Raw genomic sequence first — 11348 nt, 5'->3', positions numbered from 1 at the left:
GAAGCTTCCATTGCTCACCACGGGGCCGTGCCCAGCGGGCACGGGGGCGTGTTGAAAGTACAGCAGGCGCATTAATTGTAATTCGCAATTACAATTAATGAAGAGAGAGAATGTCAGACGGGCACGGGGCCGTGTTCAGCGAACACGGGGCCGTGTCCAGCGTTCTGTTCAGCCTATAAATAGAGGAGCTTGGCTTCATTCTCTCTCATCCCTTGGCACACCACCTCTCTCACACTTCATCCACCACCCACCACCACCATAACACCATCATCCACCACCATCATCCATTGTCCATCATAGAGTGTGTGAGTCGTCTCGGGATCCAAGATTGATCGTAAGAGTTCTTGACAATCAAGGCCATGTTTGCCTAAGTCTCTTACATCACTTGGTGAAGACAAGTGTTTAGTATAATACTTTTTATTTTTAATCTTTTGCACTTTTTATTTGGTTTTGTATTAATGACTTTAATAACTAGTTACTTATGTTGAAGGTGATCTTTCCTTATCGTTTGTCCGTGGTGTCTTGGCATTATTTTACTGTCTATATAAAATAAAAGATTTTCACCATTCATATCTCCACGGTCTATATGGAGGTATGTTGGCTACCTGGTCGGGGGTTAAGGGAACGGTTTGGTAAAGGTCTTGCCCTTGTTCAGCGTTTAGAGGTCCTGCTTGGGACCTGGGTCAAATTTAGTAGGATCTCCTTCAATGCCCATAGGTATTGGATGGCGGGGATCCAAACTCTTTGACCCCCTCATAAGCTAACTACTATTAATACTATAACCCGGCTATTTAGGACTGTATCCTTGCTGACTCAGACTACTTAGCCGAGGGTAACGTCGCCGCCAAAAGCGGGGCCTACCATAATTTGCATTAATAACTTAATTCATTATCTTTCAATAATCCAACCCTTTAGGATTGTATCCTTGCTGACTCAAACTACTGGGTTGAGGGTAACGTCACCTCCGAAAAAGGGGCCTACTACAATAACTAAGATAATCTCTTAAACAAGTGCAAAAGTGCGAAAATAATCAAAGGTTATACTAATACACGTGTCGGATCCAAGTGATTCATCTTGTCTATCTGTTTTAATTTTATTTTATTTTTCAGCATTTAGTTAGTTTTTATTTTTCTTAGTTTAAAACATTTTTCTAAACTTTTTGATTTGATTAGACGTTGAGGATAAACCGGTATTAAAAGCTCTTGTGTCCTTGGACGACCTCGGTATCTTACCAACACTATACTACGTCCACGATGGGTGCACTTGCCCATATGTGTGTTTAGTGTTAGTAAATATCGTGTTTTATAAATTTAAAACTTGGCTAAAAGTGTAAAAAGGGCTTAAAAATATATCAAAAATTATATACACACCGACACACATCAAGTTTTTGGCGCCGCTGCCGGGGACACAAGGATTTTAAGAAAGTTAGGAATCAACGGCCTAATCATCTTTTTATTTTTCTTTAATTTTTTAGGATTTTTTTTTTTTTGATTTTTCAGCTTCTGCAGAGCTCAGCACGGGGCCGTGCCTGGTCGGACACGGGCCGTGCTCAGCAACATTACTGGCAGTTTTTGTTTTTCAAGTTAACAGAAGGCTGACCACGGGGCCGTGTCGGTGCAACACGGGGCCGTGTCCAACTTCCAGTAACTGGGATCTGAAAAACAACCACTGTAACTCCGACCACGGGGCCGTGTTCGCTGGACACGGGGCCGTGGTGAACCTTCTGACCAACGTTCTTTTCTGTTTTTATTGCAGGACTTGGAACCCGACGCCAACCTCACGTAGTGTATGAGCTCCAGTTCCAATAAAGACATAAAGGAACCATTAGAAGAACCCGAACGCTTTCTCAGAAAAAGGTTAAAAGCCAAAAATCAAGAGAAGGTTTCGGGTGACCCACCCCCAATGGCGGACCAACGTACCCTCATGGATTACTTACGGCCCACCGTAGGTAATCTCGGCGCCGCTATCAATGCCCCGAATGTCGAAGCTAATAACTTTGAACTTCGACCGCACTTGATACAAATGCTCCAAAACTCCGCAACCTTTCACGGGCTCGCGGACGAGGATCCCCATCTACATATAACTAATTTCTTAGAAATATGTGATACATTTCGGATCAATGGAGCATCAAACGACGCCATCCGCCTTCGTATGTTTCCATTCTCACTAAAAGACCGAGCGAAAGCTTGGCTCAACACCCTCCCAGCTGGATCGGTAAACACCTGGGATGAACTAGCCCAAAAATTTCTATATAAGTATTTCCCTCCTTCTAAAACTGCTAAATTAATGGCTGAAATTAACACATACTCACAAGAAGACGGGGAATCCTTATATGAAACTTGGGAAAGGTTCAAGGAGCTACTACGCAAGTGTCCCCATCACGGTCTCGCGATATGGCAACAAGTATCCACTTTCTACAATGGATTGTTGCCACATACTAGACAGACACTTGATTCTAGCTCCGGGGGACTTTTAGGTAATCGACGCCCACACGAAATATATAATCAGATTGAGGAAATTGCTCAAACCAATTTTCAGTGGCACACCCCCCGGGGAAATAAAACTATTGCCCCGGGCGCCCATAAGGTAGATGAAAACACCTCTTTACAAGCCCAAATCGAGGCCCTTTCTTCAAAAATAAAAAAATTAGAAATGACAAAAACAGTCTCGGTCATGGCTTGTGAGGGGTGTGGTGGGTCACATGAAAATTGGAGTTGCATGAAAGAAACGGACGATCAACAAGAAATGGTAAACTACATTGATAATAGACCTAGGCCGTCGGGTCCTCCAACGGGGACCTACAACCAAGGATGGCGAAACCACCCAAACCTTGGTTGGAGGGAGCCCGGCAATAGTAGTAACCAACAACCACAACGAACAAACTTTCAGCAACCAAGAAATGAGTCACAAAATTTCACTCAACAACAAAGTGGGAGAGAAAGGCTCGAAGATACTATATCTCGCCTCGTCTCTGACACTGACAAGAAAAATTCGGAAAGATTCCTACAATTAGAATCAAACTTTAGGAATCAACAAGCTAGCATTCAAAACATAGAAAAACAAATAAATCAACTAGCTCAAAATTTTTCCGAAAGACCACAAGGCGCGTTACCCAGCAATACCGAAACCAACCCGAAGGCACAAGTTCACCTCATCACGCTACGAAACCGAACCGTAGGGCCTGCAGAAGTACCTCCAACCGCGGAAGAATCAACGCCAACACATCTGCAGGAGAAGGAACCTCCCCCATCAACAGAGCCTACCAAGGCTCCTCGAGTTCCGTACCCCGGTAGGTTAATTCGTCAAAAAACCAACGAGCAATTCGCAAAGTTCGAAAGTTTGCTAAAACAATTGCATGTCAATATTCCTTTTATCGAAGTCCTAACCCAAATGCCCAAATACTCTAAATTTATGAGGGACTTCCTTACACATAAAAAGAAAATTGAGAATTTGCAATTAGTTAATTTAGGCGAAGAATGCTCTGCCCTCGTACTCAATAAACTACCCCAAAAGAAGATCGATCCCGGAAGCTTCACGATTCCGTGCTCAATAGGGGAATCTCCCGTTCGCAATGCCTTGGCCGACTTAGGGGCAAGCATTAACCTCATGCCCTCTTCAATGTTTAAAAGGCTTGGCTTGGGAACCACAAGCCCCACAAAAATAAGCATACAACTCGCGGATCGATCGGTCAAGTTCCCGCAAGGTGTCATCGAGAATGTCTTGGTAAGGGTAAGCAGGTTTGTTTATCCTGTTGACTTTGTCATACTCGACATGGAGGAAGACAACGAGGTCCCTCTTATTCTAGGGAGGCCTTTCCTTGCCACCGCACAAGCAGTAGTGGACATGAATGAAGGGACACTAACGTTGAGGTACGGGGACGATGAGGTAAAGTTCGGAGTTGGGAAAAGAATAGAGGATGACGACCCGGTCCACTACATGAAGGTTATCGACTCAAGCTTGGATGCCGCTCTCCGACGGTGTAACTTGGGAGGCAAGGCACCCCAATCAAATGACGTGTGACCGGGAATTGGGTCTAGCCAAGGACCCTTATAAACGTGGCGCACCACGGAGGCATTCCGCGGACCTATCCTTAGTTTAAGTTTAATCTTTTAGTTTTTGCAGAATAAAACACACTCATGGTGGTAATGGATGAAAAAAGGGAACGAGAAAAAATGGAACCATGCAGAAGAACAGAACAAACCGACAAAAATCTCCATAACAGAAGGCTCCACACGGGCCGTGCCCAACCAACACGGCCCCGTGCTGAGCCCCCTGCAGGAAATCACCCAGTTCAGGTAACTGGACACGGGCCGTGTTCAGCGAACACGCCCCCGTGTCCAGGCTTCTGTTTCAATTCTATAATTTATGTTACTGGCACTTGACCACGGGGCCGTGCCCGGTCAACACGGGGCCGTGTCCAGAGTGCCAGTAACACAAATCTTTGTTTTTAAACACACTTTTACATATTCTAATCAACCAAAAACTCTATTTTTGGACACATTGAGGACAATGTGTAATTTAAGTGTGGGGGGGATGCTAAAAACCTTGGAATTTTGCAAAATCCTAAAACAAGCCTTACACAAAACTCTATTGGAACCGCTAAACACCCCAAATTTTTTCAAAAACTTTTTCAATTTTTTTTTTATTTACTTGTCTTAGTTTAAGTTGGGAATAACAAGTTATAAAAGGGTTATATTTTTACAAACTTACAACCGATAGCGTCGTGATAAAAAGAACTAACATAAGAAAATTATGAAACGGTATAACAAGTCTAGCTAAAAATTCGATTATATATGCTTGTTCACATTAAAAACCCATTCCCACAAAAAGTGAGTTTTGAGCCTTTATTGAGCATAAAAATACACATATTTAGATTAAATGCTCATTTTTCGTTTCTTGTGTGAATAGCCGCTCGGTATTTACAAATCTAGAACTTGCCACGACGATACATTCCCGGTCCTTACCAACTTAAACCCAAGTAAGTAAATGATAGAGGCATTTAGGACTAACTATTTTTCTTTCAAAACCATTATTTTTCATTTTTTTTACCTACCCAAAATCCCCCTAGAAAACCCCTTTGAGCCTAAACCTTTCATTTCATTACCCCCAAAACAATTTTCTACCCACCAAAAAAAAAAAAAAAAAAAAAAAAAAAAAACCTTTTTCATTTTTTTTTCACCTTTATTTTAGTAACAGACTCGGTTTTTCATAAACATACCTTTACGTGATCAAAAAAAAAAAAAAAAAATATATATATATATATATATATATATATATATGAAGTCAAAAACAAACATAAGCTACCGATACGACCTGCAACAAAACAAGTGTAAGATTCCAAAACCATTCCTAACAAAGACATTTGGTTTTTGGCAACTTCCTCAGAATAATCTTGATCATTTTCAAGATTTAACACAATGTTACACTGTAATTTTCTCCCGTTTTTAGTTGCTGAAATGTTTGGATCAAAAGATGAAAATGACGTGAAACTAGTTTTGCTGTTGGATCCAGATGATGGACTTCCAGATGAATTTTTGGCACTATAGGCAGTCTCAACTTTCGGAGATAGATTTGAAGATTTCTTCTCATTTACCCCTGCCTTATAATATAACCCTATATCCTGTTCACCATCAAAATCTTTCATTCTGATAACTTTACGTTGTTCCATTTCTTGAGCCTTGATCTTTTCAATGAACTTGCTGAGTGTCAAACTGCTAAAACCCTTCTTATTTCTAAGCATCATAAGGTATGTGCCCCAAATCTCATATGGTAATGCATCAGCAAGTTTTTCGATCAACTCATCATTACTTTTCTTAATACTCAATCTTTTCATGCTAGCAAGCAAATTGCAATAACGTTCAATTATCTCTTTTGTGCTTTCATTCTTTAACCCATGAAATAAATCAAACTCTTTCTTTAGAAGCGATTTCTTGCTTTTAATCATCTCTTCACTTCCTCTAAACTTTGAACTTAATGCTTTCCAAATTGAATATGAAGTTCCATTGTGTTGCAAAAGCACCATAATATCCTCTTTCACTGCCTGTTGAAGAAGACTTAGCATTATTTTCTCATCTTTGTACTTCTTCCGAGCATCAGCAGTTAGATCTTTTATCGGAACGGGTTCTTCATCATCATTCAAAGGTCGAACATACTTCGTCTCCACGCATTCCCAAGCATCAAGATAATTAGCTTGCACCCAATTCTCAAACCTACCTTCCCAACCTTTAAATTCTTCGATGTTCATTAGTTTGGGAGGTTTTTGCATCATCCCTGTTTCGTTTTCGAGCATTGTAGTTTAAACAGCAGTGATTGGGGTACTTGGAGTAGCGAATGCGTTGTAGAAATCCTCGTCCATTTTCAAAATTTTTCAAAAATTTCTATAACAGCCGTAAAAGCGAACCAGTTTGTATTGATGATCACAAAAGCGGATCTCCCTTTGTGTTAGAAAAGCGGACCAGATTTTGCACTTCGAGCGAACCAGAATATGCACTACGAGCGGACCAGATTTGTAGCGGACATAAAAGCGAACCAGCATTGCAGTTTGAGCGGACCAGATATGTCTCTATCAGCGAACCAGAAAGTGATCCTATGAGCGGACCAGAAAGTGTCGCAAAAGCGGACCAGTTGATGTCTGTTCGAGCGGACCAGACAGATCGTTGGAGCGGATCAGCAGTTCGAGTGGATCGTAAAAGCGGATCTCAATCACTGACCGTAAAAGCGGATCTCAATCGGAACTGTTTTTGACCCACTTATACTTCGAATTTTGACACCAAACTTTCCAGGCATTATCACTGTACTATCGCGCACAATCCTTGAAACTTTGAGCCGATTTTGACCGTTGAAAGTGTCTGAAATAAAATAAGAAGGTGTAGAAGGCAAGAAACTTGATGAAAATTCAGCTATTCTCTGCAGAACTCCTCCTCCTGAAGCTCTGATACCAATTGTAGGATCGTGTTTTGACCTAATTGAGTCGTTCAGAGAAGTTTTCGCTAATTACAGGTGCGGAAAACAAGTAATCAACGTAGGAATAGCATGCAAATCACTTTAAACACCTTTTGTACAGAAATATAACAGTTTACAATCAAGATTCGATCCGGCAGCACCTCGGTACGAATTTCATCAACAGATACAATAAGATTCGCTCCAAGGACTATATATAGGAGATCAGGTCCGCTCCAAGGAACCATGTCCGTATAAGCGGACCCCTTTGGACACATAAGCGAACCCAATTTTTGACATAAAAGCGAATCTCTCATGTCCCTAAAAGCGAACCTGACACTAAACTCTCATACAATATTCAATTTTCTCGTAACACGCGCCCTGATCTAACACTCTAAAACTATGACTCGATCCAAGACGAAATCAACAGATGTAGTGCACCAACAAATAACATGTTTTTCAGTACATCACAACTATCCTTGGCGTGTCTACATCGACACCCATAACAAGTTTTCACAAAAATTTCTACCTAATATCACAAAAATATAACCGGCACGCAGGCCCCCAAAAGAAAAGTACCAAAAGTATCTAACAAAACAACCACAAACAAACAACAATCAACATCTAATGCTTCATCCCTATAAAATCTAGCATCTTCCTGACCAACTCCTCCAAATCCACTATCCTCTAATGCATCTAGTCCATCGCACTGTTATCCAAATCCTTCAACTCATCGTACCAGTCCATTTGCCCCTCGAGGTCCTTCATCTTACCCTTGGTTGTTTCCAATTCTTCACGCAAGGCAGCAAACTCTCGGTCACAATGGTAACATTGATCTACCCAAACCCTTTTCTGCTTCTTAGAAGCAGATGCAGTCTCAGCGCATGATGTAGAAGCAATCTCCCCAACTGGCCTAACCCTCTTCCCACGGCGATAATACACTAATAGAGGCGTAGTAGATGTGCGTGACTCTAAGATAGGTAAGGATGACTCTGACGGAACAGGCGGAGGGACCTCAGAGATACACTCGACCACTGATGTGTGTAAAATGCAACATATAAAACACATCAATTAAGGCATAAAACTAACCCTTTTTAAGTACTAATGTTGGAAAAAGAGTGTTTTTGTCTTCCTTTTGTATTTTCAGGATGAAATGAGCTCAAAATCACAAAAGAAGCAAAAAGACCCCTAATTCTATCATAATTACAAGAAAAGGAACAAAAGCGAACTGCCCGGACCCTCAACGGCACCTCCCAAGACAAAGAGAAGAGAACAGATGTCTGAACACGCCCCGTGTCCAGTGAACACGGGGGCGTGCCCAGGAAGCAGCAGAAAAGACAAACCAGTAGAAGCTTCCATTGCTCACCACGGGGCCGTGCCCAGCGGGCACGGGGGCGTGTTGAAAGTACAGCAGGCGCATTAATTGTAATTCGCAATTACAATTAATGAAGAGAGAGAATGTCAGACGGGCACGGGGCCGTGTTCAGCGAACACGGGGCCGTGTCCAGCGTTCTGTTCAGCCTATAAATAGAGGAGCTTGGCTTCATTCTCTCTCATCCCTTGGCACACCACCTCTCTCACACTTCATCCACCACCCACCACCACCATAACACCATCATCCACCACCATCATCCATTGTCCATCATAGAGTGTGTGAGTCGTCTCGGGATCCAAGATTGATCGTAAGAGTTCTTGACAATCAAGGCCATGTTTGCCTAAGTCTCTTACATCACTTGGTGAAGACAAGTGTTTAGTATAATACTTTTTATTTTTAATCTTTTGCACTTTTTATTTGGTTTTGTATTAATGACTTTAATAACTAGTTACTTATGTTGAAGGTGATCTTTCCTTATCGTTTGTCCGTGGTGTCTTGGCATTATTTTACTGTCTATATAAAATAAAAGATTTTCACCATTCATATCTCCACGGTCTATATGGAGGTATGTTGGCTACCTGGTCGGGGGTTAAGGGAACGGTTTGGTAAAGGTCTTGCCCTTGTTCAGCGTTTAGAGGTCCTGCTTGGGACCTGGGTCAAATTTAGTAGGATCTCCTTCAATGCCCATAGGTATTGGATGGCGGGGATCCAAACTCTTTGACCCCCTCATAAGCTAACTACTATTAATACTATAACCCGGCTATTTAGGACTGTATCCTTGCTGACTCAGACTACTTAGCCGAGGGTAACGTCGCCGCCAAAAGCGGGGCCTACCATAATTTGCATTAATAACTTAATTCATTATCTTTCAATAATCCAACCCTTTAGGATTGTATCCTTGCTGACTCAAACTACTGGGTTGAGGGTAACGTCACCTCCGAAAAAGGGGCCTACTACAATAACTAAGATAATCTCTTAAACAAGTGCAAAAGTGCGAAAATAATCAAAGGTTATACTAATACACGTGTCGGATCCAAGTGATTCATCTTGTCTATCTGTTTTAATTTTATTTTATTTTTCAGCATTTAGTTAGTTTTTATTTTTCTTAGTTTAAAACATTTTTCTAAACTTTTTGATTTGATTAGACGTTGAGGATAAACCGGTATTAAAAGCTCTTGTGTCCTTGGACGACCTCGGTATCTTACCAACACTATACTACGTCCACGATGGGTGCACTTGCCCATATGTGTGTTTAGTGTTAGTAAATATCGTGTTTTATAAATTTAAAACTTGGCTAAAAGTGTAAAAAGGGCTTAAAAATATATCAAAAATTATATACACACCGACACACATCAACCACAGTAGCAGGTGGAGCAACAGATGGCTCTAATGGTCGAGCCGTGATAATAGTGGCATCCACCGCTGGTGCAATACTAAAAGGTCCTCCAATAACAGGGACACCTCTGATCACGTCATCGATAACTGGTACTGTGCCAGATGATTGTCCCGTCTCGTGAATTGAGAGAGGAGCGTCATCGTTGTCATCAATCCACCTGTTGCTAGTGAAAGCATATCAGGGATATACCTGGCTGGCGAAAGCAGCAGGGTCGTGATAGGTATCTCTGGTAGAATGGATCTGGGTGAAGTCTTGAATCTGGCTCGCTACCTGAGTCGTTGATCTCGATGACCTCATGCTCGTGCGACATATGTGACACATATGTAACCGTACAAGTAAATATGTGATCAACATGAATAGTAACACATAAGGCCCAAATAAACAGAAAATCACGTATGCACATAAACACATAGGGGTTTTCATACATGATAAAATTTCCACATTTATTTAAAATTCTTGGCTTCAAGAATTTTGGTCTTTACATCTCAAAATTCTTCGGTTGAAGTCTAGTGTTTTCTCCCGAAAACATCTAGTTCGCTAACAACCATTGGCTCTGATACCAACTTTTGTCACACCCCAAAAACGTCGCAGCGGAATATAAAACGTAGTGGTGACGGAAGTTGGTGTCCATATATATCTTGTCGATCGATGCATTTAATTGTTGGACATTTTAATTTATTTTAAACATAAGTTATTTAAACATTACGTTTTAAGACACGACACAACCACATAGTTAAGTTGTCTTTGATCCTCGCGGATCTTATTACATACGTCCCAGAATGTTTAAAAGTTGTCCAACATTTTCAAACAACACAACAAGCATCATCAAACACAAGATACGCCCTAATTCTCGAAGCCGAACTCAAGTACCTGTAGAACACGTTAAAATCAAGTGTCAACACAAAGGAAGGCGAGTTCACATATTCACATACAAACAATTCATTCCAAAGGAACTTTCTGATTATGTCTTTATTTGAAAACATCCATATAATTTTTAGAAAGTTCGTTTTACTTCCTTAATAAAATCCATGGGTCCTCCGTCGCGATTCAACAACCTGACAATAAAGCTCTTACCCAGGTTTTGTATATTAAATTAATTGCGTCAATTTTCAGACTCGTATGTTAGCTAGACAATACGAACTATATATTTACCATGAAGGGATAATCAAAGCTAGACAATAAACAGAATATCAATTCATCGTTTGACTTGACACGGGGCGACCGGTCACGACAGGGTTGTCAACTCGATAGATCTATGTCAGTCCCGTAACGCGTGCGGATCGTAACAGAATCGTCGATCTAACCTAGAGTGCGGAATCCTCTAGATCATGATTTCACAGAAAACGAGTAGCACACGAATCACTTCAAACCCGATCTTTATTGATTATCTTCGTAACGATTACAATCAATCAAGATCCTAATTCGTCCAAGTCGTTGTCTTTCACGAATTCTCTCCAAGTGATTAAGGTAATTAGATGATTAACCTAAACCCTAATGCTAAGCTTTGTTTATATAGGACAAAGCTTTGCATATGGGCTAGGTCTTGGGCAAGGCCCATTTCGCAAACCCTCCCCCATATGTGGGTTTGGTTTGGCCCAATCACTCTTAATTCACTATAACAAACTATTACAAAGCTAA

Source organism: Helianthus annuus, chromosome 8, assembly GCF_002127325.2.
Source record: "Helianthus annuus cultivar XRQ/B chromosome 8, HanXRQr2.0-SUNRISE, whole genome shotgun sequence".
NCBI classification, from domain to species: domain Eukaryota; kingdom Viridiplantae; phylum Streptophyta; class Magnoliopsida; order Asterales; family Asteraceae; genus Helianthus; species Helianthus annuus.
The sequence above is the reverse complement of the archived record's forward strand: the minus strand, read 5'-3'. Positions refer to the sequence as shown.